Source organism: Varroa destructor, unplaced genomic scaffold, assembly GCF_002443255.2.
Source record: "Varroa destructor unplaced genomic scaffold, Vdes_3.0 BEIS01000004.1, whole genome shotgun sequence".
Lineage (NCBI taxonomy): Eukaryota > Metazoa > Arthropoda > Arachnida > Mesostigmata > Varroidae > Varroa > Varroa destructor.
The window spans coordinates 8008403-8032098 of record NW_019211457.1 but is presented as its reverse complement, the minus strand read 5'-3'; the positions used below and the strand labels follow the sequence as shown (position 1 = coordinate 8032098).

The window sequence follows — 23696 nt, the reverse complement described above, 5'->3', positions numbered from 1 at the left end:
ACGTTTTGCAGGCGACGGTGTGGTGGCCAACAAGCTTTTCCCAATGCTCACCCCATCCGACACCGCTAGCTGAGTCTCAATATTAGTACAGCAGTAGCTGTTAACAATCCACATGGGAAAATTGGATGTGCTAGGGGATCTTATTAGGAACGCGGAGTAGACTCGTTTTCGCAAAATTAACACTAATAAACGTTTTTGGACTCTTATTTTCACATCAACGGGAGCGTCGCTTTATGCTGAAAGTGTTGTAAAGCTCTTCTGATAGACTAGTTTGGCAGTTGTGCAGTTCTTGCTATCAAAGGATTAGACGGCGGGCGTACCATGAACGAGGGGAAATGCCTTTTGAAGGTCCGTTAGCATACTGTTCCATTTCAGGAGCAACGTCGTCCAACGTGATTTGCTCGGTAACAGTAACTTGTTCTGATGCAGTGCGAGATAAAAAAAAAAACACTTCACAGCTTGACTAACGCTTCATTCTACATCCGTAAGAGTAGTAGGATGGTAAAATGCAGTAGAACTGCGGTAGAAGAAAGTACATTAAACCGCCATGTGCTTTTGCCCCACGCAAATTTATAGAAACAAAAAATTACATTTACAAAAAAATAAACAAAAAATGGTTCGCTTTAACTGAGCATACACTTTTCTGCTAGTGAGTTATGAATCAATGACTCTTATGTACCGGGACAGGTCCTATTACTATGGTAACTTTAAATTTAATTCTATTGGGGTGGCGTCGCCTGGGGGGTTAATGCTGACTTTTTTTAAATGCGTTGCCATTATAACTATCACTAACAAGCACGCTGCCACACTAATTTAGATCCGAACGCTGGACAAAATAAGTATCAGCAATGAATAATAAAGTATTAAAAGGAAATTTAAAAAAATATTATTAAGGGTAGTAGCTGCTTGTATGGCCGCGATGTCGTTTCATAGATCTGTTGCGGAAAGCCCAGATAAATCTAGGTAGATTCCCAGGTGGGCAAGTACTTGATGCTGTACTTAAAAATTCGAGTAGTTGTTTATACGAAGAGAATAACTGAAACATTTCAATAAATACATAAACCCGATTCGATATCTGGCATCGACACACTTCCTTTTCATGTTGGCGATCAGCCCCTGGAAGCAGTAACACCTGACGACACTGGCCCTAGACATCGGACTCAAAGCACTTAGTACCTTTCAACCGTTCATTTCATCTTTCACAATAATTCCTATACGATAGTGTAATGTTTATTTGATACGCCAGTTATCTTTCATTCCCAGCAACATACACAGCTGAAAGGCCCACACATGTAGCTAATTAAGCCTATGCCCTTCTGGTCGATAAACTCTCGTACCACTACAACGAACAGAAGTTCTACATTTGAAATGACTAAGCTTCTTTTTTGTGTTTAAGACAAAGCACGTACAAAACACAACGAGAAAGCTCAGCAGACAGCGATCCAGTTACGAAAAATCACCAGCTACTCTCGGTAGGCAGTCATCGTTCAGAAACTTTCGTCTTGTACCTGCCTTAAAGTTAACGTCCCAGAACGTTTACGCAAAAATGTAACTTGTTGCTTAGATATGGAGCACAATGGGATAGCACAATTTGAGCTAGAGATGATGCGGAAGAACGCGAATCAGTTAGATCTATTGAACTGGATCTGTTGTTTGCTCCAAACAAGTTTGCGAGTGGTTAGAGTTTGCCGGGTGTTTTTAAATCCGCATAATTCTGCTAAATTAGCAATTATCGCGCAAAAATACAGCAAATAATTTCATAAATCTAGATTACTTGTCACTTCCTTTTAGGTCTATTTATGTATTCACGTTGGCTGGGTCTACACTGCGCGACATCATAATAATAGCGGACTGTTTATTCCAAGGAATGATCCTAAACAATACGTACGAAGGGCACACGCAAGTACTCTGGACCACTTCAGCCTTAAGCATCCGACCGCTGGCCAGTCCAATAATAGTTGCCATATTCGTGTTAAAACATTAGTCCACTTAGATATATCCACTATTACAGAAAGGCAGGTGTCCTTGACAGGGTAACACTTCCTTCAAGCAGAGAAGGCCCAAGGTTTCGGATACTTAGATCCGCTGCGATTTCTGATGTTCACTTTGCTACTCCGTTAGAGCGAACCTCTCGAAACAATCTCGATCGGCCTGTACATCATATACAATGCATTAGAAACATGCCGGGAAGGCCAAATAGTGAAGTTGTGCAGTACGGCGGGCCGAAGCCGTCTACATAGGTTCCGCCGACGCGTAATAGGCTCATGGTTGACGGCTCGGTGCTACGAGAAAGGATGTATAGAAAAGGTGTCGGGCACTGATAGGTGACAGATATTACTTTTATACAGCTGTGGTCTATAGTAATAAGTAGATGGGTGTGCACATAGTGTCCATATGTACACACGATACAGGCCTAAGCGAACCCGCTGTTACGCGATGTGTTCGCAGTAGATAGGGTAGGCATAAGCCAATATATAGAAAAATACGGTGACACGATACGATCTAGTTAACGGTCAGTTAGCTTATCGCCCGAAAACATTCTTCGAAAATGTTCTATTTCTGTTCAGAATCATTTGTATCGTCGATTGCGTCAGCTCTTCGCTAGTAAGTGTCCTAGGCAAAAAAAAAAACTAGGCTTTACGTCCGGTCTAACCTAGTTGACGTTGTACCTCTATGTCATAACGAGCTAGCGTACGACAACGCTGCGTCAAACCACCGCCTGCGTCTTCACTTCAAGACGTCATCGTTTTCAATTTTACCCTTCCTTCATTCTTTCCGACGATGTTTTCACGCCTTCAAAGTTACAGAGCGGTCGAGATTCGATGGATACAACGTTCTAGAATTGGCGCAAGTTATCGTTGCTTGGGGGGTGTTATCGGGTAGACTCAAGCTGAAACTCGACCGTTTTAGCCACACGTGCATTGCATCAGATGAAAAATGGCAACAGCAACATGGAAAAAGTTCTATCGTGGCCGAAAGAATGAATGGAGAGGTGCATAGCTAACTTACGATCCTCAGCCCAAAAACAATAATATAAAATACTGGTTGTCATTTGTATTCATTGATGATCATTTACATATGTACGGGCTCTGAATCGAAAAAAAAAATACAGAGCAGAAAATTATCCCCTAGTGGCTATCTTATCATCGTAAATCAGTCGGAACCATACAGGAGTAGCATTTTTGTATTATTGTTAACTCATAAATGTACCGATGAACCTGACGGCTCATAATTACAATCGCAGTGGTAATCGCTTTTGGATGTACGCGAGAACAACCCCCGGAATGGGCATCCAATACTATATCAGAGGAGTATTCCTTCTTTTTTTTGAATACAAGTGATTTTTTTTTTTATCAAACCTCATTATTTGGTAATGTGTTATTTATATGATTAATAATGGCAACAACCATGACTATAACGTGATTGTAATGCCAATAAATTCGTTATCTAATTGAAGCATACGTTGATGCAACCTTGTTCAGATTTTTAAAAATTTTTGTTTCCTAAAAATAAAGTGTTATATACTGTTGAAAAGGATTTCTTTGCCATTTGCTACCATTTCGTTTCTATTGGGAGACCGCATTCCGAGTTTAGACTTCGAGGCGCATGTGCTCGTTTTCAAAATGCTTTTCAAAAAAATCGTTTTCAAACGTGATATTGTGTGAAGAAAAAAGTCGTTTAAAATCCAGAAAGATAAGACTCAAACGCCGCCACGCTACAATGTAACAAGACAAGGCAGATTAAAAATCAAAGACAGCAGTTATAACAGCCAAACAACAAGTATCGCAAGAAACGGAAAAACAGTTGGGGGCAACTAAAATATAACGAATACAGTTGAAATCTCTAATTCCCATTATGAACTTATAACTATTTACTAAGTTACTTTGCGTCTGTTTACCTGCAATACTTTTTAATATTCTTCTTATGTGTTTCTAATTAATGTATCTGCATCTCTGCCTTCTAACCAATTTAGATTTCTCATCCTGCATTATTACAGCTCAATTTTAGCTTTTTAGGAAATTTAAAAAATGTCACATTTTGAAACAAGGTGCAACAATTCAGCTCATATGAGAGACCTTTCGATCTGCACAAGATGGTGGCAATGGGATTCAGCAAATAAGCCATTGGAAAGATGCAGTAATGGGAAATGGCAAAAATAATAGCTTCAACATAATTATTTATCATATCAATGATATTCATGGGCCTATATTGTCCACTTTCATTTGACGTAAGTTTATCTTTACTGAAAACTACCAAGTTTCACTTATAACTATTAATCTTTGCAGTGTGAATTTTACCCCAACCAGAATCGTATCGGCTTTATCCTTATATTGGGTCAAGGCCCACATGTTCGTAATAAGTCTCACCTAGTCTACTGTTTTTAACCGAAACTTTGCTCGTTAGATCATTAAAAAAAAAAAGCAATAAAGTAGACTGCACCCACTGATGTTAGGTTAACGATCGATCCCACCCATGAATAGGCAAAGTAGTACTACACTCATTGTTACAGTCTCAGGATAGTGAGTATCCCAATGGCAGAATTAATGGGACACTGTTAATTGCCTTACCCTTAACTCTACTCCTTTTTGACCTCGATATATACCCCGTCCTGAGTGAACCTATATGTCGGTGATGTGATACAGTGAAACCGGATAGCGCCAGGTCTTTTTTCCTTTCGTTCATGTGATAATGCTTATTCTATCGCTTTTTTTGCCGCGTTAGCCTCCTGGCAACGAAACTTTCCTTTTGCCTTTAGCAATTTGGTGAACGCAATAAAACCCTTACGAGGCAGACGCAGATGAAACGGAAAGCAACAAAGTATGTGAAAGAGACCGGAGAAGTGGAGCAAGAGCTCACGAAACCGAACGGGCAGATTCCGAAAAAAGGACCCTGTCGGGCTACAGTGGACAGTTGTTTAGGAAAAGCACACCGAGGCGACCAACGACAAGCGCAACTTGAAGCGACAACCCTAGACACCCCAGCTCGGTCAGGGGTTGCTTGTTGAATGTGTGATCGAAAGCCGCATGTCCCATATTACCCTAGCATGGCGACACAAGTGGCAGTCGCTTAGATTATATCCCAGCGAAATTTATTGTGTTTTCAGCAGAAAAGAGCCACATAGGGATAGCAGTTGAGTATGATGGTAAGAGATCGGAAGGTGAAAGGAACGGCAAGCAGGATAGGAGAAAAGGAGAGGCAAAACAAAATGACGCGCAAAATGTACTACAATGATGGAACCCGCCTGCGGGAAACTGACAGGGCTCGCTAAGGCACAGTAATGGCGAGAGTACCAGGCGAGAACACTGGTAGTATATAATACCGCAGACAGCAACGCTGAGCAGCACCCCCCCCCCCCCCCCGCCCTTCCTACTGAGCGTGGTCGCGCTACACTGGAAGGAGAGGTACCACGACGAAGCTTCGCCGTGCTTCTCTACCACGACACTGGCACCGTACGGCCCTGGATAGAATAACATTATTCCTAAGTATAAAGTGAGGATGCGGAGAAACACAATTATTGCGCTTAACGCGTTGAACTTTTTTCCCATGTGTTCCCCATTCCGAAACAACCCGTTGTGCCCATTCTGACGCAATCAATCGTGGCTCCTGTGGCAGTGTTGCCTTGCCTACGCTTTGCGTTAACGCAATGTCACCCCATCTCTGATCTTAGTGGGTAAGTGAAATATTAGAACTTAGCTTAAGCCGGGAGGCCTGCAAAAGGGACCGTTGGTAACTACCCCATCTGTCCTGACTCCCACTGGGTATCCTACCCAAGATCTGTGTGATGGGCGGGTCCGTCGAATAACACATCAAGGTGTCAAAGGCTCATAGCAAAGTGGCCAGCACCAAGAGGCGAAAATGGTGTGGGCGATGGATCAAGCTTCATAAGTTGGCTTTCGAGAGCTTAGTCGGAGAGCATCCGCTCGGACGTAAGGGCTGGTCGTGCGTCTAGCGTCAAGCAACGTTTATGAGAACGGGTAAACCGTAGGATTGTCGCGGCGCTGAACAAATCTAACAGGAAAAAGCGAGTTGGCTCTCAGCTGGGTTGCACAGTAGCAAAACACTGAAGAACATAGAGGGGTGTCAAGGGGTGACGCGCAACGAAGTGAAGAGCCGGTTCGTCGGGAATGGGTAGCAAATTACGTCAGAGTGGGATATCTTTCTGCGAGACGATTCGCAGCGTACGCTGATATTATCGCTCTTGTCGTTGCTGCTGTCGTCTGCTCTCAGCACTGTTTTTTGCTGTCTAGCCTCAACTACTGCTGTAGGACGGCGTTTGGCTGGCGTTTCATGAAAGGCTCATCTGCGTTGTTCCGCATAAGTTTTGCCCTCCCTTCCTTTCTTTGAAGCTTTTATTAAGACCTGCCACAGGACTTGCCTTGATATAATTTTGCTCTGTCACTTCGTCTGCTCGTCGGCCGGTCTGCTCTGGCTTCGCTTATGGCTTTCTCAGTGAAAGACCTGTTGCCAGGGTGGTGGATCGTACTTACCCAATTTGGCCGTTCCCAAACACTGGACTGCAAAACGCACTGCGAAACAAAAAGAATAAATAAAGTATAAGAGCACCATAAACGCACTGTATCCTGGCGGATATAATCTTTACGTTTGGGGGAAAAGAATTCTGTCGCGGAATGCCTTCTTTCTTGAACGGGATGGGCATAGAAACGGGTCGAGATGGATGCATTTTTTTTAACCATTCATCTGACCAGTTTGTTGTGGCGTACGCACTAACTGAAACAATTTACAGTCAAGGCACAATTGTCTCAATCTTACAATTGTATTTCGTAACGTCCTAAGTAAAAGGTCAAATAACGATGCGAGGTCCGAATCCAATCGTATTGTGCATGTTGCCTACTAACCCTAGGGACACGTGAGTTCAATAGGCGAAAAAATTGTTTTTTCCGTCTCGATTCGAAATTGGACGTGGACACACTTTATGCCCTACTAGAAGGGAGCGCCAGTCGTCTAAAACAATGTTGAACTAAAATTCGAAACTTTAAGAAGATTTATTTAGCTTCAAGAGTTTAAGGCTATTCTGAGAAACAATACCTAATATTTCTAAATGAGCTGTATTGCTAACTTCTGATGTATGAAGTAATCCGCGCGCACGATATGCATACCGTAAACATGGGTTCCTGTAATAGCTTAGTGGGTAATAGCTTAGTGTAGAACGTGTTCGTCTGCTAGTCTTAGCGATACGAGCACACACAGAACTTGTTTCGTACCGGATGTAAGACTTCAAACATATGTAGCTAAGCGGAAGTTCGATATCCAGAAAAGCAGAGACCCACACAAGGTATGTCGTCTAGTAGTATACACACAGTTACACGGATAATATACGATTTGGGTCGAAGACAGAGAGATAACTAATTTCTCTGTCTGGTGGGCGCCTCTTTTTGGAACACCTTAAATGGAGATCGACGACCTATATACCGTGGCGTTATAGCTTCGCCGGCCTGTGGCCTGGTTGCTATGGGCGAGCTTTTGTTCTTTCCATATCAGAGAAACGGACAACCAGAGACCTTTAGAATTTTTGTCTACCATAGAATGTTTTGTTTCGCTGAAGTAACTTCTACGACGCCAGTGGGCGCGAGCGCGTTGAGAAGATAACGAGAATTGTAAGGTGGCCTGGCTTCACGGCCCGTTTTTACTGAACATCATAAACAGTCAACAGCGAATAGGGACGGCAGCAGAAGCTGATCGTGGATTTATCTATTCGCTTTCAGCTAACGTTTTGGATATCTAAAACAATACCGGTCGAATTTACTAGCAAGTCATGATAGCTATATAGTGCGAACAAGAGCTGACATTTGGACGGAACGTTTAGCTTTCGACATTGAAAATTCAGGGAGACGCAACTATCATTTAGGATTGCCGTAGGTAACAGTTAGATTGTTTAGTTTATTTTTATAAAGTTAATTGTGCATTTACTTGATTGATTCAACTAGATAATTACGATGAAAGACAGTAAAGCATATGTTTGTATTATATTACTCTTTAAGGCCATTGTATTTATGTAGAAATTTCGATTCTGTATCACAGATTAGTACACAGCGTTGAAAGTTAACAATGCAATTTGTATTATTTAACTTAATGTAACTCTGCGCATTATATACCATTGGTTTTATCAGTGAGTATCACATTCTGGATATAAGTACTTCATTACCTAGTTTGTCGTGAATTACTATCTACGTGGCGCGTATTATGATTTTCAATATAATTAAAATCAGCAACGGTAGTGGGGAACAACATAGATGCTTTTCGACTTCTCTTTTGGGTAAACAAGCTATAAAAATTTCTTCAACTTCAAAAAAAGTTAAACTGCCCTTAATTTGCTTACAGCTTACATTAATTGTTTGAGATGAACATAGTACATTTATCGCTGATAGAAATTAATGCAAGGCCGGATCATTAAGATAGTGCCTATTACAGGTACGACATTTCAAGGAAATTTGCGTCATAGTTTTTCAGGTTAGTTCGAATCTATGAAGTCTAAGTACTTGAAATGTAACGCAGACTTGAAATGTTTTTTTTTGGCCAAAAAAGGTTTTTGAGTTAAGTTTTTTTTACCTGTGCCGCTTTCTTGCCTTGGAAAATACGCTAAGCCTTACTTTAATCGAGACATTTGGCATAATTCGTCACCTGACTTATATTAGGCCCCAACTCAAAAGTAGCTTTATTAACACGTTTGGGCATTGTTGGCCCTAACGGTGTCCCTAGAGATCGCAAACAGAATAAGTAGATATGCTATTCCCTTGCCAATGACGTACGTTGGAAAAGAATCAGCTTAAACCTGTGTAGGCAGAAATAGGTGATAATCTCTCCTATCGGCTTATATTAATTACAGTAATCGGAAAGGAATTACCGATTTGGAAGATCCAATTGAAGCTGTTGATTTGTCCAAACGCTAACAAACTTTAAGGGTGTCCACTATCGGCACTTCGATCAGAATCGGCTCAAAACTCTCGGACTCAAAAGCTTTTACTTCTAGGCAAACATGTAGCTCAGCATGTAAGCCCCTAAGCGTTGCAAGCATTGCCATATTTAGAAACTTAAATAGGTTTTATAATTCGCTTCTCATGTCTAATAAAGAAATTATGTTTATCTAAAGCAGTCAACTGAAGTTACATCTTCTCCTCCCTCTTTTTACTACAGCTACCAATCAGAACGTTGCAAAAGATAAGCATGTTGATGGCAAGGTTGCCGCAGGATATAGGCCCCCCGGGGGCAGCCATTATTGCCGGTAGCATAGTCAGGTTGTGGTCCAGGCGGTCGCCGACGCTGCAACGAGAGACAGAAGGGAGGGCTTGGTGTAAAGACTGGTGCCGACGAAAAGAGGCTTGGCTAACAGAAGAGATGAGACCTATGTCGTGGGAGAAGCGAGAAATCGTGAATCGTACGAAGTTGCCAGATCCAGGCCGCCAAAACTCTAGGAAGGGAAAATGGCGATGGACGAAAGAATCAACGATTTTTTAAGACAATTGGAGAGTTGTGATGACAGCATCAAGCCATTAGAGAACTAACAAGTCGGGAGGCGTTGCATCAAGCGCGCACGATGCACTAACTTGCGAACGGCACACCTTCACGGAGGACGCGCGAGGGCCACCTGGACGCAGCATGGCTGGTCGAATATTACGGTCAGAATCGGACGGGCTTAGGGTGCAACAACCGCAGATTGGCAAGATCGAATTAACGGCCTTATAATATACATATCTATATATACTTACTGTACAATATTGAGTATGTCAACAAGCTTCATCAATATGCTCGACAACAATAGGAATCAAATAATGGCACGCTGGTTTTCAGTTGAATTTAAAGATCCTTTTTTTTTTTTCCATAGATAATGATAACGAGTTAGTTTACTGTGGAAAAAGTTCAAAGACATTTCACCATGAAAAGTGCAAAAAATGTTTCGCCCTTTATTTGGGGGTATTTACTGGTTCTCTCCCACTATGTCCGTATAGATTTCAACGTTGCATGATGTCTGCGGCATCGTTCTCCTAATAGCTTTAGCATAACTCGTGTGACTACATTTATGCCACACGTTTCTCATGCGACTAGATCTTACGATGGATAAATAAACTATATATTATGTATAAAACTATGACCTTATTTATTTTTGATCATTTAAAATAAGATTAATGAATATTTACATTTATTTACAATTATTTTATATTTAAGAAAATAATTTTTGAGAAAGTACGATCTCAATGTTGAATTAATGTATCTAGACAATAGAATTTTTGAAGCAGGCTGCTTTTCTGTTAAGTCGCTGTTCAGACCGACGCAAGTTAGGCTGTTTTCCATCTATTGCAAAACTAACTTACACTTAGTACGGAAGGAGTAGTAAACATCTTTACAATGAATAGTATATTATATTACATAGAAATCTAAAAAAATTGAACGTTTTATTTGTTCCCCTAAAAAGATAACAGATTTAATATGATAAATTTATTTATGAAATATCCTTTTGCTTTATTTTTAGTTCTACATCTGGAGCTGAAGGGCTTAACTAAATATTGCTTCAGACAACTGGCCCCTTCCAGCGCGAAACGATGTGTCTACGCCCGATGTCAAGCTAAATGGCCATATGTATCGCATAACATAGTAAATTAAAAAGCTACTACTGCGTTATCGTGAAGGCACTTACCAAGGCCTAATCCAATTTGCCTTATGCTACTATACGGGAGCCGAGACGGCAGTGAGCCTGGTGTGCCCATAAGGCATAAGTCACGTATTCTTCACGTAAACCTTCCCAAAAGGTTGTTATTAGCGTATTCGCTAGCCTGAAAAACTACAAGAGGTAAAAAGCTAAAGATCTGTTGCTGTACGCACTTCCTTGTTTGGACGAGGCTCCAAAAGTGTCCCATGCAACTGACACCTCTGAATACGTACTATTTTTACGGGAACACCATGAACTTTTATTATTGATTTTATTATTATGAGAGCTATTACGCTACAAATAACGCATATGAAACGCGTATGCGTATGGGTACATATATAGGTGTTGCACTGTGTAAATTTCTTGATAATTCATTCGTGTTAATCTTAATATAGACAAATTAACTTGATCATGTTGCTGCTTCTGAGAGGTTGTGAGCATACATTGTAAACTTCAACACATCTTTTTTAGGTTTTCTATTGCAGTCGAGCCACATTCATCTCGAACTTTGTAATCTAACCGCATTCTATCGCAAGCCCTGGTAACGGTTGGCTACCGTTAGCTAACCCAAACAGACCTTTTTTTTGCGCAGCTCACATGCTTATTATACACCATCACCCCATTAAGCGTGCAAGCAAATCTACATTTGTATACATCTACAGAACGTTACGCCAACCACGAAGAATGGATTAGAATGAGTCACTGAGCTATTACCACAACCGATTTCTAGTTTGAGTTCAGAGTTCCGATTTGGGCCAAGCACGTGCAACTTATGGACAAAAATATCCCGCCATTTGTTTGTTCAATGATTAGCTGGCGCAGTTCTTCGAAATCTCATGGCGTATCTGCCATCAGCCTACCGGGGTCCTACGTCCCTGGCCTCTCTCGGTCGGAGAATAATTGTTATGCTAATTATTGTTTTATACGTTGGCTGGATAGTCGGTTTGGACATGCAGTTCTTACATTCAAAGCAGGCTTACTATTGGGTAGGGCTCCACTGGAGTTCCCGGACGACGCTCTGGCTAACACCGACCCGTGGAACGGTAGTATTCATAGAGCTGTTTTTATTTGATGTTTGTGCCTAAATTGTGTTTATGAGCTGATTCGGCCTTGCGATGTGATGACTGAATGTATGTCTTTTTATTCAAGGTAGCCATCGGTATATGCAACGTCTTCGTCAAAACTCTACTCCTTGGCGGGCTAGTGAGCTCATTGGTTCATAACGATCAAATGTTTACAATTTGTATGCCGACATATATGCTAAATTAGCTGAATACGTCTACTGGCGGATTGTTGTTTACCGCAGTGCAGTACACATCCAGACGGAACGATGGTGCACTATGACCGCACGACAACATTATAGAGTTTTCGTCCTTCGCGTAGGCAGCTGGTGGCAAATGAAAATGAGGAGCGCAAAAACAAAGCTGCATAGCATATGTGTTCGAAAAACGAAATAAAAACCAAACAGTCACGAGCGTTTAAGGGGTCCATAAGTAAAGCTATAGCCAACTGGTTCTCCCTCTTTGTATATATATACATATATGCAGGAAAGATACCAAGGAAATGTCCTTAAGCAGCTCTATATATTACAGCAAATCAGGCGTATGTTTCTAAATAAACAATTACTTTCTGTTTTTTCCCCCATTTCTAATGCCTTTCCTAATTTTATTGTTTAGCATCCGCTCAACTTCTGCTCGCAGTGCGACCGAAACCTCTCGTTTGGCTCCAACTCGTAGTTCTACCCTCGAGCAATTTGCTTTTTGTGCCCCCGTGCCATTGTTTTTCTTCACCTAACAACAACAACAACAGCAGCAGCAATTTATCGACTGCACACGAGTAGTCTGTTGCATTTTATAGTCTAGCCACGCCGCGCAACCCGCAGCCGGCCTGGTGCCAACAGCTAAACAAATAACTTACTTTTGCCCTGACTGGGGGTGGGGGGCAAGCTCCGCATCAGTTTTGTCAGGCCTTCAAGGATAATAAGCGTCACACGCGACACTGCCAGACACGCAGTAGACAATAAGTTACCGACGCTGCGGGGGATGTATCCCAATACTCGAGACCAGCAGAACAGCTTACGGCAAGATGTGTGGCATTTTTCAGATAACCACTCACGTGAAGTACTGTACACAGTAAACATCCGCGACCATTAATCTCTATCGAAACCTGTTCCCTAATTTCCTGTTAGGACCAGGATCTAATGTGTCAAACGATCGCCAATCCACGAAAGGATTCCGTGCAAAAAAATGGAAACTAACGTGTTGAAGGACAGACAGCCTATACTGAACTTAGAGCAACAGGCGGTTCAGAGGGGTTTTACATTGGCAGAGGGTATGAACGTTACTGGTGATGGACCGAAGCTTGAATGACGTAAACATTTAAATGGCGTTCGAAAGAGTTCGAAATTTAGCCTACGACTCGAATAACCCATTGCTGAAAGCGTGTGTTTACATTTTTACCGTTTTTTTTGAAATTTTATCGTTGAAGCTAGACCTTGCGATTACTTAGGGACACAAACTTGTTCAACTTAATGAAGAATTGTTATGTTTAATCAAACTGTATTTTCTATTCTCTAATATCTTGCATAGATACATATAAAAATCATATCGAATTAGCATATTAAATAACAATATTATTAATACTCCATTAAAACCGATCATAATATGGGTTCTAAATCGAGATTTAGAATTTATACTTAGCCAATCAGCCAACCCTACCTTAAAATATACATTTAATTGAATACAAGACTGAAGTTCCGCGTTTTGGTTGGCGTATATGGCATAATATGCATTTTTCATTATCAAAAGTTTACAAAATCAACTACTCGACATATTGGTTTGTGGTTCGCCTCAAAAGAGCATGTATAGTGCCTTACCTATGCAGTTCCGTTGTTCAAGCAAATACCTGGCATGCGCGCAACGAAGCTCAGGTAAGAAATGCCTTCATTCTGTGTACTCCAAAGATATTCACTGGTATTTGCCATGATAACCTCAGGTCCATTCATGCGTCTGTATTGCTAGAGTATTATTTTGTAAGTAATCTCAACTCGGCCTTTTGGCCTCAAGTTTTTTCCGCAGTTCCTGATGTCAGGCCAAATAGCGAAACGCCAATGAATTGAGTGCCAATAAATGTTTTACTCTGAGCGCTTTCCTGTCTTCTCTCAGGTTGGAAAAAAAAACTTTTAGACGTTTAAGGATCCGGTTTTTCCCAAATTATGTAGATATATGAAATAATCTTGAAAAAAATAACGAATATTTAAATGGGCCATATTTGATGAAGAAATATATCAAGTAAATGTGGTTGATTTGGCAAAAAAAGTAATAGTTTGTTAACAATAGTACCTCACTTTTATTTTGTAGAACTTAGTTTAAAAACAGAAAAATGTTGTTGAAGTGGAAAAAATTTTCAAAGCGCTTATCTTTATCACTATATCATATAGAATTTTTCAATGGTTTTCAAGTTATTTACGGATATAAGCAACCTGTTGGCTTGGCATTTAGATACGTTTCTTTGCACTTCCGGAATGGGTGATTTTGGCACACATTGATGCCCTTTACGTCTACTAACACAGCTCTTCCTTTAAGTAGGCAGCCGGCCTCCGCTATTCCATCATGACATGGTTTCCAATGTCCATCTGCGTGTTAAGATTCTATCTTTTTCTTTATCCATACACCCTTTTGTATGCCTGCGTGGTGTCCACTGATCTAGACTTTGCGGGATACCTTCCTTTGTCCACATAATAGGGTTTTCTTTAACCAACCATTATTCCCCGCATTTGTCTACATGCTCATCTCTTCCCGAGCCTGGCTTGCGTTGAAGAAAGTGATCATTTACACGAACTTTTATACGCTTCATCTATAAAAGCTGACCCATCCACACACAAGTACACTGGCTTCCCATGCTGTTTATTACCAAACATAAACCAGTTGTTGAAAAAAAGTGAGTGAGTCACAGGTTTCTGATGATTCCTCCTCGTGCTCGAGCTAGCTAGAGACGTACATGTACCGAAAAAAGGCAGAGTGCCTTTCGTCAATGATACTTCTAGAACTTGTTCTACACAGCGATCACTGTTTGTAGCGGAGATCGCTATTAGATAAAACGTAAAGAAGCAGGAAACCTTGGGTAGACTCAGCTACTAGGTATATCCATGAAGGAGAAAGGACAGGCGTGTCAGAGCGACAGATAGAGCACAAAGCCACAGAGTCTCGAGGTTTCGCGCTAAGCAGCGACGGAGCTAATTTCCTTCACCGGTTGGTCAGGGAACCGGAAAACTACGAAGCCCGAAACGATTGAATGCCTGTCAACCAGCCGCTGGCTTCCTTCGAGTGTAAAAAAAAACCGTCGTCGTATAGTGCAGTCCATGTACAAAGGCAATAGTTGCCGTCTGCTAAGGCTCATGCTCATTCGGTTAATAGGATTACTAGCAAGCGAATAATGCCACGCACGGCCTTGGCGTCCCCTGATATTTCCACATTGTCGATATGCTCCGGGAATCCTTCCGCCTTATATATACCACAATAGATGAAAAGCATTAGGACATTTATGCAACGTACAGACACCAGTTCGATGCTATTGATGCGTACAATCTGCTAATAGTGTTAGCGCGGAGTCTGAGTGTGGCTGCATTCAGACATTTATTCAAATGTTTCATCTATTCATCCTTTCCTACCTTCAAGATTATAAATAAGCATGCTAACACTAGTTATTGAAGTTCAGGGCCGGAGATCGTCACATAAATGTATACTAAGCTAGATAAGCCACACTCTGACTTTTAGCAGGTAAACATTGAATATAATAGCCAACAATTTCAGACCTCACTCGCATACTTTATCAAATAAACAAATAGCGTTATTCGAAATCAGAGAGTCGTCTAAAATTGGACAGCTTCACGGTTGACTGTACTTCAGATAATTTTCAATTAACACGAAACGTGTATATGTGCCTGGCTGCTTTCGCAACCATGCAGTGTTTCTCAGTCCATACTATCTCATAAATTGTACATTTTTTCATAATGGTACTTATTTGCTCAGTAACTTTCAGTATACTAATGACATGAGTGCCGGACGCACGCTTACGAGTCATGCAAGCTGTTCTACGACGCAAGGTTTTTACTTATACTTCCGTTTTACTTAGACTGCCTAGGTCGTCGCTGCTTTTAGAAAGCACATCGTGTCCGATACTACTTTAAACCAATAACATATAACAACTAGTTCGCTTAAAGCATCGAATACTGTCGAATCTAAGGCGACACAAGCCTCGAAGGTAATCCTAAACGGTAACGATGTACATCGATGTCAAATACTTTGCGTACCCGTAATATTAAGACATCTTTTGCGCATTATTGTTCATTATAACGAATAGAAATATCGTGAATTTCAGGAATAAATCGAAGCCTACTACTAGACATACGCAGATTGGGTCGTTGTGAAGCCTTTCGTTCGTGCCAGCCGGTAAAATCGTGAAGCCGCCCTGCCTATTTCATACCAGCACTGTGGACGCAGTGTAGGACCAACGAATCGATTAATACGGTAGCGCCCGACAGGGTCCGGCTAGAAAAAATGGGAAACTATTACAAAAAAAGCGCTCAAGCTCAATCGGCTTTCAGATAATCTTTAGCTTTTCATGAAAAAGCAAAAAAAGAAAACATTCGTGAAGTCGTTGAGGTCAACAGAGCGCTACTTGACAAGCTGCATCTGGCTTTCAAAGTCCAAAAATGGATAGCGTGATCGTTTCTTGAATTTTGAATTTCAATGTAGCAGCACTAATAGGAGTGATATTTTTCTTTGGTCCGTTTGAAGTTGAAATAAGGGTTTTCATTGTGATGGACGCCACCCGGGCACCGAAACCGTTTTCCGGAGATTCAGTCAAGGTAGCCAGCAGGACAGTTAGGGTTACCCTAGCTTCGTTATCGTCTAGAATGTAATTATAGGTTTTTTTAGCGCTTATATAGTCCTTGCGAAATGTGTAAAAGGCGCCAACAGATCGGCTCTTGCTGGAGCCAGGCGATAGCTGTGCTGTGGATCGTATCTCGGTTGACATTCTGCCATTTTCCGAGGCGAGCTGTTCAGAAATACGTGTACGATATTTGCGATTAAGCAAGGCGTAGCATCAAATGCCTAAGAATCTACTACTTTATCAGAATACCCCTTCGGGATCAATGTGCGTTTTTTGTACAGTGCCGTGAACCGCTAGTCCACGTCAACAGACAGCGGCGCCGTGGGACAGAAGAGTCGGCAACGGCTGCCATATACGAAGTCAGTACTAGTCGCGACACTAATCCTATTGAACTAATAAGGACACCAGATGCGAGAAGAATTATAGACCAAGTGGCCAAGTTGTAACCAGTTAAGGTATTAATCAATATATCTACGACTCTAGATAAGCGCAAGACGTGTGATTTGAAGGCGTTCGTTTCTGCCAACTACGAACGAGACTAATTTAGTTAAGGTCAATGGAAAGCAGCTACATCATACATTTGACATGTATAGAATCCTGTGGAAAAGTGTGTGGAACAGTTAGCAAGTACCACGGCTAGATGAAGAAAAAAACGAATTATCGCCAGTTTGCGATATCAGTGGCAAGTATCCTTTCACGCGTCCTAGAACTCCTCTTAATAAGCACTAATATTTTAGGTTTTCTTTATGACGACCCAATGTGTTCGTGGGTCCTCATAATCTACATATAGAACCAGAGCTTTTGAGCAGTCAGTATTAGTTTACTAAGCCAGGGCTTGTTCAATGGAACGTTTCAATCGGTATCAATAAACTCGCCAACAAAAAAGCCAGCAGGCTTCACGGGCCACAACGGGGCCATCCTTTACTCTCCGACAGTTGGTTGGCCTTACATATATATATACATGTGCATATTCTTTCCGCATGTGTTGGAATTCCTTGGGGAGCAAGGAAGGATCTACGTTCTCTAAGCAACCGAACGCGTGTCATCGTCTGCGAGGGACAAATGTCCAACAAACCAAAGAAAGCCAGAAGAAGTCTTCCTTGAGACAAAGACTTCTTCTTAGCTGGTCCTTGTAGCAGCTGTTTCTGATGGAAGAAAACCACCCACTATCCGGCATCGCTCTTCGTTAACGTCGCGCAGTGTCCAAGTTAGTTATCATATATAGGGAAGAACGGTGAGAATATACACGAAAGGAAAGAAAAAGGAGACTGATATAAGGTTAGCGAAGAAAACGTATCCTTAGTTGACATCATCGTACATCATGTTCGCTGCCGCCCAGTAACAACAACACTAGAATAGACAGGGATATGTTAATCCATATTTGGCCAGCATACCACAATGTTCAATAGTATCGGTGGCGTATGTTAGCGTCAAACTGGACTAAGCTTCCTTTTTGTTTTATGTCGTCTCCTTAAGACGGCGGCGATAATGCGTTTAATTTAAAGACTAGTGTGGTAGTTCACCTACGCGCAGATGCACGATCTATTCCGCATTGGAACAAGGTCGTCAACAGTTTAAAGCGACCATCCTTAAAATAGCAGTGCCTAAAGCAAAACTTAAAATATTCATTATTAATACTGCCTTCTTTTACCTGATAGATATTTTCAACCTTTCTACGCTTGAGTGAGCTCTGCTTAACCTACCAATCAAAGACTCTAGCTCAGGCCATGTGTTTACATCACTCTTTGCTTGATTCTTCACGCTTCATGCTTGACGTGCAACAATTAACATTTCATTTGGCGAGTGACGACCGTAGATTCCTCAGCGAGTGAAGCCGCTGCTCCCTACCAAAAAACCCAGTAAAATTCCCTTCCGAACTGTCTGCACTGGGCCATAATTGTCTCCGCTAAAAGTGACCACAAAATTAAAATCGTATTAAGATTTTAATATGAGGTTTCAGGCTGTGGTTTTTTTAAAATGCAAGGTTTCTGTATTCTCAATTGAAAAAAGGTTTGCTATATTTACGAACGACTGTAGCTCTTCTTCCAGACGCTATTGTTATAAAACAGCGTCGAATCATCTTGTTTTGCTTAAATTTATTATAGCAAGCACTATTTTACTTAAAGCTTAATGTTACTTTCCTCTTTATGATTGTTCGCTGTTATTTTTATATGAGACGCCTATCAATATCAAACTATATATGGTTAACACAAATCTCATGTATTCTACGATAATTACTTCAGGGTTCTTTTCGTTAGAAGAATCTATAATATTAGAATCTATATAATTATATAGAAATAATAAGGAAATAAACAATAGGAAACTTTTTCTATTAGACACTTAACTACAATTTCTCATTTCAGCAAAATTAAACCGTTGCCAACTAACAGTTTTCTACGATCGTACTCTGGCAGTTCGTATTTAGTACATTTATGACAAGTTCTCTACATACGGAACTAAAAAACGAAACAAAATAGTGTGACAAACAATACTTTGCCATAGCTCTATTGCTGCTGCTATTTTTATTATATAAGTTAATAAAAGCAAGTGATTTTTAGTTTTGCCACGGTATCCAGTCTACGGAAGGGGAAGCTAGGCGGTCTGGTTTCGACTTGAATTACACGCTAAAGAAGATAAACAAAACACTTAATCTGGGTGTCGTAACCAAAACTTTGAATTGAATTTTTTTTACCAAACATTCACAGACGTTAGTAACCGATATGTGGTACATATTGATAGATGCAAAAATAAAGACTCACCGTTACTTTGCAGTCAGGAGAAAAGTTATACTAAAGGAACGTATTATTTAGTATCGTACTATCTACTCCTGTTTTATCATATTGTATTGTATGAAACTATGAGTACCACGCAGTGATTTAAGTCTATATAAAAATTACGCAATGGCTTGCTCTAAAACAGTTATCCGCTGAAAAATGTAATTAAAAACATAGTGACTTATACACTAATAATGTGAAGACAAATCGATCGCTTTCTATCAGTATACAACATTCGCTGCTCGCCTACTTAACGGAGTAGATTTTTCTACTTTTGTTTCTATACGACCGTTCGTTTATTCTTGACTCGCGATTCTATATTGAAATCAATATCTACATGGTTTTATGGTCTGGTAGTTTGATTCACTACCAATATATAGACAAAGTATGTTTAGATTTCGTTCGTGGAACGAGAACGTCTTCGATGAAAGAAAGAAAATGCAAGGCTAGTTCCATACAAACGTGTATCACGCCAGATCTCTAGTGTCCTAGCTTATTCCTGAAACAGACCAGGAGACAGTGCTTCAGTTCTCGTCAACGACAAACACAACAGAGCCTGGGTAAAGAAAGGTTAGTTCTGTTCTCACATCTAGCTCATCTAGGTAGAAAAAAGGCGGGAAAAAAATGCAACAACTTCTGTTTGTTCCCGCAGGTCAAGGGGCAACGGGAGTGCACATGCTGAAAGTGACGATGCTAGGGTGACCCATAATGTATTTGTCGCCTATGTCCCTAATTATATCTCTGACTGATTAGAATTGCTATGGTGGTAATGGAAGTGCACAGTTTATTAATCTAAGATTGAAGCACAGTTTAATTCGGTAAGAACATACAAGAAAAAAATTGTTTGTGCCTTCTAAATGATACAATCAGCACGTCGGACAAAATATCGTGCATATATTTGTCACGTTTATAAGGTTATAGTAAATTTCCTTTAAGCACGCCAGAAACCTTTGCCTCACCCTGTTCTGTGTATTAAATCCTTGATGAACTGAACAAATTGTTTAGCCTCTGAAAAAGACAAACGAATAAGAGATATCCTGCGGAGTTTACTGTTGTGACCAGTAAGATCCCGAATACAATGGCCTCGAATAGTTCGTCAGCGTATTGCCGTTGCCAAACGTCTTTACCACTGTTTAAGACTTGATTTAAGCTATTTACATTTACAACAAAGAAAGCATCGCGTTTGCGTCTAAGTATAGCCTACCCGAAACAAAGTAGTCAGAGCTCTTCGACAAAAAACAGAACCAGTTCGCTTTGCACCAAGTGGCAACCGCGTTTCCCTTCCTTTAGCCAGGATCAGCCGGCGTCCAAAAGCCTTACCTCGTGACTGTCTAACGGAGCAAGCCTAAAGTTCGTCCTTGAAACGAGACCACTGGCAACTACGAAGGTTTCGCTCACATAGAGATTACCTATGCTCATACACTAAGTATCGTGACGATCCACACATGAAACCACAATGAGCCGATGACTGCAATCGTTCTTTAGTCCATTTCATCATATATTAAATAATGTATGCAAAGTTTCTCAAAATGTCTTCCATAATGAAAATAAAGCTGTTATTACGGTTATAATGTTCTGGCGTAATTGGAAGGAATCGTTTTCTGCATGCAATAAATAATATATACTCAAGCCCTATGGCGAAGAAGGGTGTTATAGCATAGGAAAAGCGAGCCAAAGCGCAGCGATAATGTCTTGGCCTTTTCTTTTTTTGACTAAGGTCAACGTTCTAAACCTGCGAAAAGATTTCCATTATTGACAGATGTCGCTACACGCGTGCATTGTCCCTTTTCATACAAACTTGCTAAAATGATGATGTCTGTATCTTTCAGAATTGTTCGTAACTTTAACAAACGAGGCTTGTAAACTTGCTATAACTGTTACATTAAGCCAGTTTTTCAACAACGACGAAGCAGTGAACATTCATGTAGAGGCAGTATACTGGTAATTACCCATCCTTTCTACAACTGCTCATTAATAAAATTTATGATTAAATCGTAAATTTTTCTTTTTATGTTTGTTTCTAGTTCTGGCATTAGTTTAGCGATAGACATTACCTATGGCCGCTCTATTTGCCTCACGGTTCATCCTGGTGTCGAAATGGAAATAACCTTGTTAATTCCGCCAGGCATAACTCTCGCTCCCCTCAGCGGAGTCAATGAGCGGTAAAGGAGCACAATAATGGATCTAGATCGCATTCAACCTTCAAACGCTTTCTGTGTTTCAGTGCTAAAAGGAAATCTGACCTCACGGTCTGTAAGGTGTCTGTGGCCTTGAAGGCCGTCCATGTGCCTTCATTTGAAGTTTTCCTCGCTTGCGGAGAACTGTCAGTTGCAGCATTTTTCGGCCTCCCGGATGAAAATCTTGACTTGGCAATGAACCGCTACATCGTTTAGCCATTACAGATCCTCGTCAAAAAGGACGGACCATTGAATGTTGCGGAGAGGGACGGCGCGTATTCTATTAGTTGGTTCATCGGAAAATGAAGCTGACGGGTAGTGTGAATAAGCTTAATAAATTAAATAAAACTGGTTTCTATGGCTTCTGTGTCGAACTATGCTGTAGCCTAATACTTCTCACATCAAAAAAGAAACTTATACGATGACGAAGATGTTTTAGAAATTTCTATAGAAGTCTAAGTAAATGCCTTAATCACATTTGCTATTTCGTATGCTTCGACTTTTCTATGTTGGAAGACATAGTACAAATATCTTCATTTGCAATGTACCGCCGTAACATATGCTTCTGTACTGTGTATGGACTAGCATGGACGGGCATCATCCTCTTGGATGGTCCAATTAGACAAATTTTCGGACGCTATAATTGAGCGCTTAGCTAAGGCATTTGCAGTTGTTTCTTATTAAGAAACCTTATTCGTTCAGTAGAACTTCCGTTCTGTTGTATCAGTCACTATCAGTTTTCACACCAAATTTTCCCGACAAACAATCTGATGCATCCCCTAGCTCCAAACCAGCAGTCCTATTAGGTTTTAGCGTAGGGCTACAACGGCCGAATTCGACTTCATGCTCGAGTAAACTGTCCTCAGTTGCTCAGTAACGTGACAAAGCTATACATATATTTAGAAAATAATCAACGGAATAATTGCAGGTTGTCCATTCAGTCTTATAGGGACACAAAGCATTTTGAGGTTTGACGTTTTCTCCATTTTTTTCTGGTCTTTCATATAACAAAAAATTCAAAAATTCATAGTCGAATATAAATCTTCTTACAGCCATTTATCATAGTTGGAAAATTTTATAACTGTAAAGTATGATCTCTGTGTAAAAGTTCTCCCAGTTTCGACATCCTTGTAAAAAAAATTAGCGTCTACTCAGCAATTCCTGTTTAACGAAAATAAAGTGCTGGTTTTCGTCAAACAAATAAGCTTTAGAATAACACTATACCATTGGCCTTTGCCATTTTCTTCTCAGTAGGTGGCATATGCCTGAAGCCCCCACATACAGGCAAAAAAAAGCCGGAACAGCACTCGTACATTGTCGTACTTGCGTTTGACACCGATGACCTACGCGTTATGCATTTAACAGAAGAAACGCTTTGTTTCACCGTCTGTAATAAAAAGAGGATCTCTTCGTTCAAAATTCACTGTTTTAGTACGAAAATAAGGTTAGATCTCAACTCAAATAGAGTTATCTAAAAATTTATCTGTGTCCATTGACGTTCAGCCAGATGAGAGTGTTTCAAATTCAAATTCTATTGACAATCTTCCAGCCATCCTCATGGAATTTTTCCTCGGATCTTTAGAAACCGCACGACGGCTCGCAATAACGGCGATTTTAGACAAAAAAAAAGTTATTAATCTTGTTGGGGGGTTCGTTCAGCGAGGTGAAGTTAGACAATAGCTGATCTTCGCTCAAATCTTGAAGACAACGAACGTTTTTTTTGCTATGCTGAATAAAAAGAACTGGCTTTCCTCTGACGCCAAAAATAGCCAATTAATGTATGCCCACTATGGCAAACGAAGTTTGTACAACATTTAATGTCCTAACTTGTATATCTATGGACGCCAATTGCTGTCTGATACAGAATTTCTATATTATCGATGATCAATATGATATTAAAAAAAAATAGGGCTGTTAGAGTAGCAGAAAACAAGTTAAGTCGCGAACAGAAAATATATCATTGGTCGTCGACTGTCTGTTTCTCCAACTTAACAGAAGCCTTTAGCCATCTAGTCTGCGCATTACATCGAAAACCTTATAGACCTGTTATGGGCGTATGGTCACATGAAAGGTGTGGTAAACGGCAGTCACTTTATTACCACGTCCATTCGTAATAAACCGATCCGTCTCCGGCAGATGAATCTTAGAGACTGATTGTTGATGAACATGAGTTATTACTGTCATTAA

At 40.6% G+C, this 23696-nt stretch overlaps 1 long non-coding RNA gene across 1 annotated transcript in view; it reads left to right on the top strand.

Annotated features, from left to right (window-relative positions):
- Positions 1 to 9289, top strand: part of LOC147755797 (uncharacterized) — a 65288-nt gene extending 55999 nt beyond the window's left edge. Inside the window, exons 4-5 of the long non-coding RNA XR_015326466.1 lie at positions 8431 to 8469; positions 9154 to 9289. This is a non-coding gene — a long non-coding RNA (uncharacterized LOC147755797). The remainder of the gene's footprint in view (positions 1 to 8430; positions 8470 to 9153) is intronic.
- Positions 9290 to 23696: the final 14407 nt, after the last annotated feature.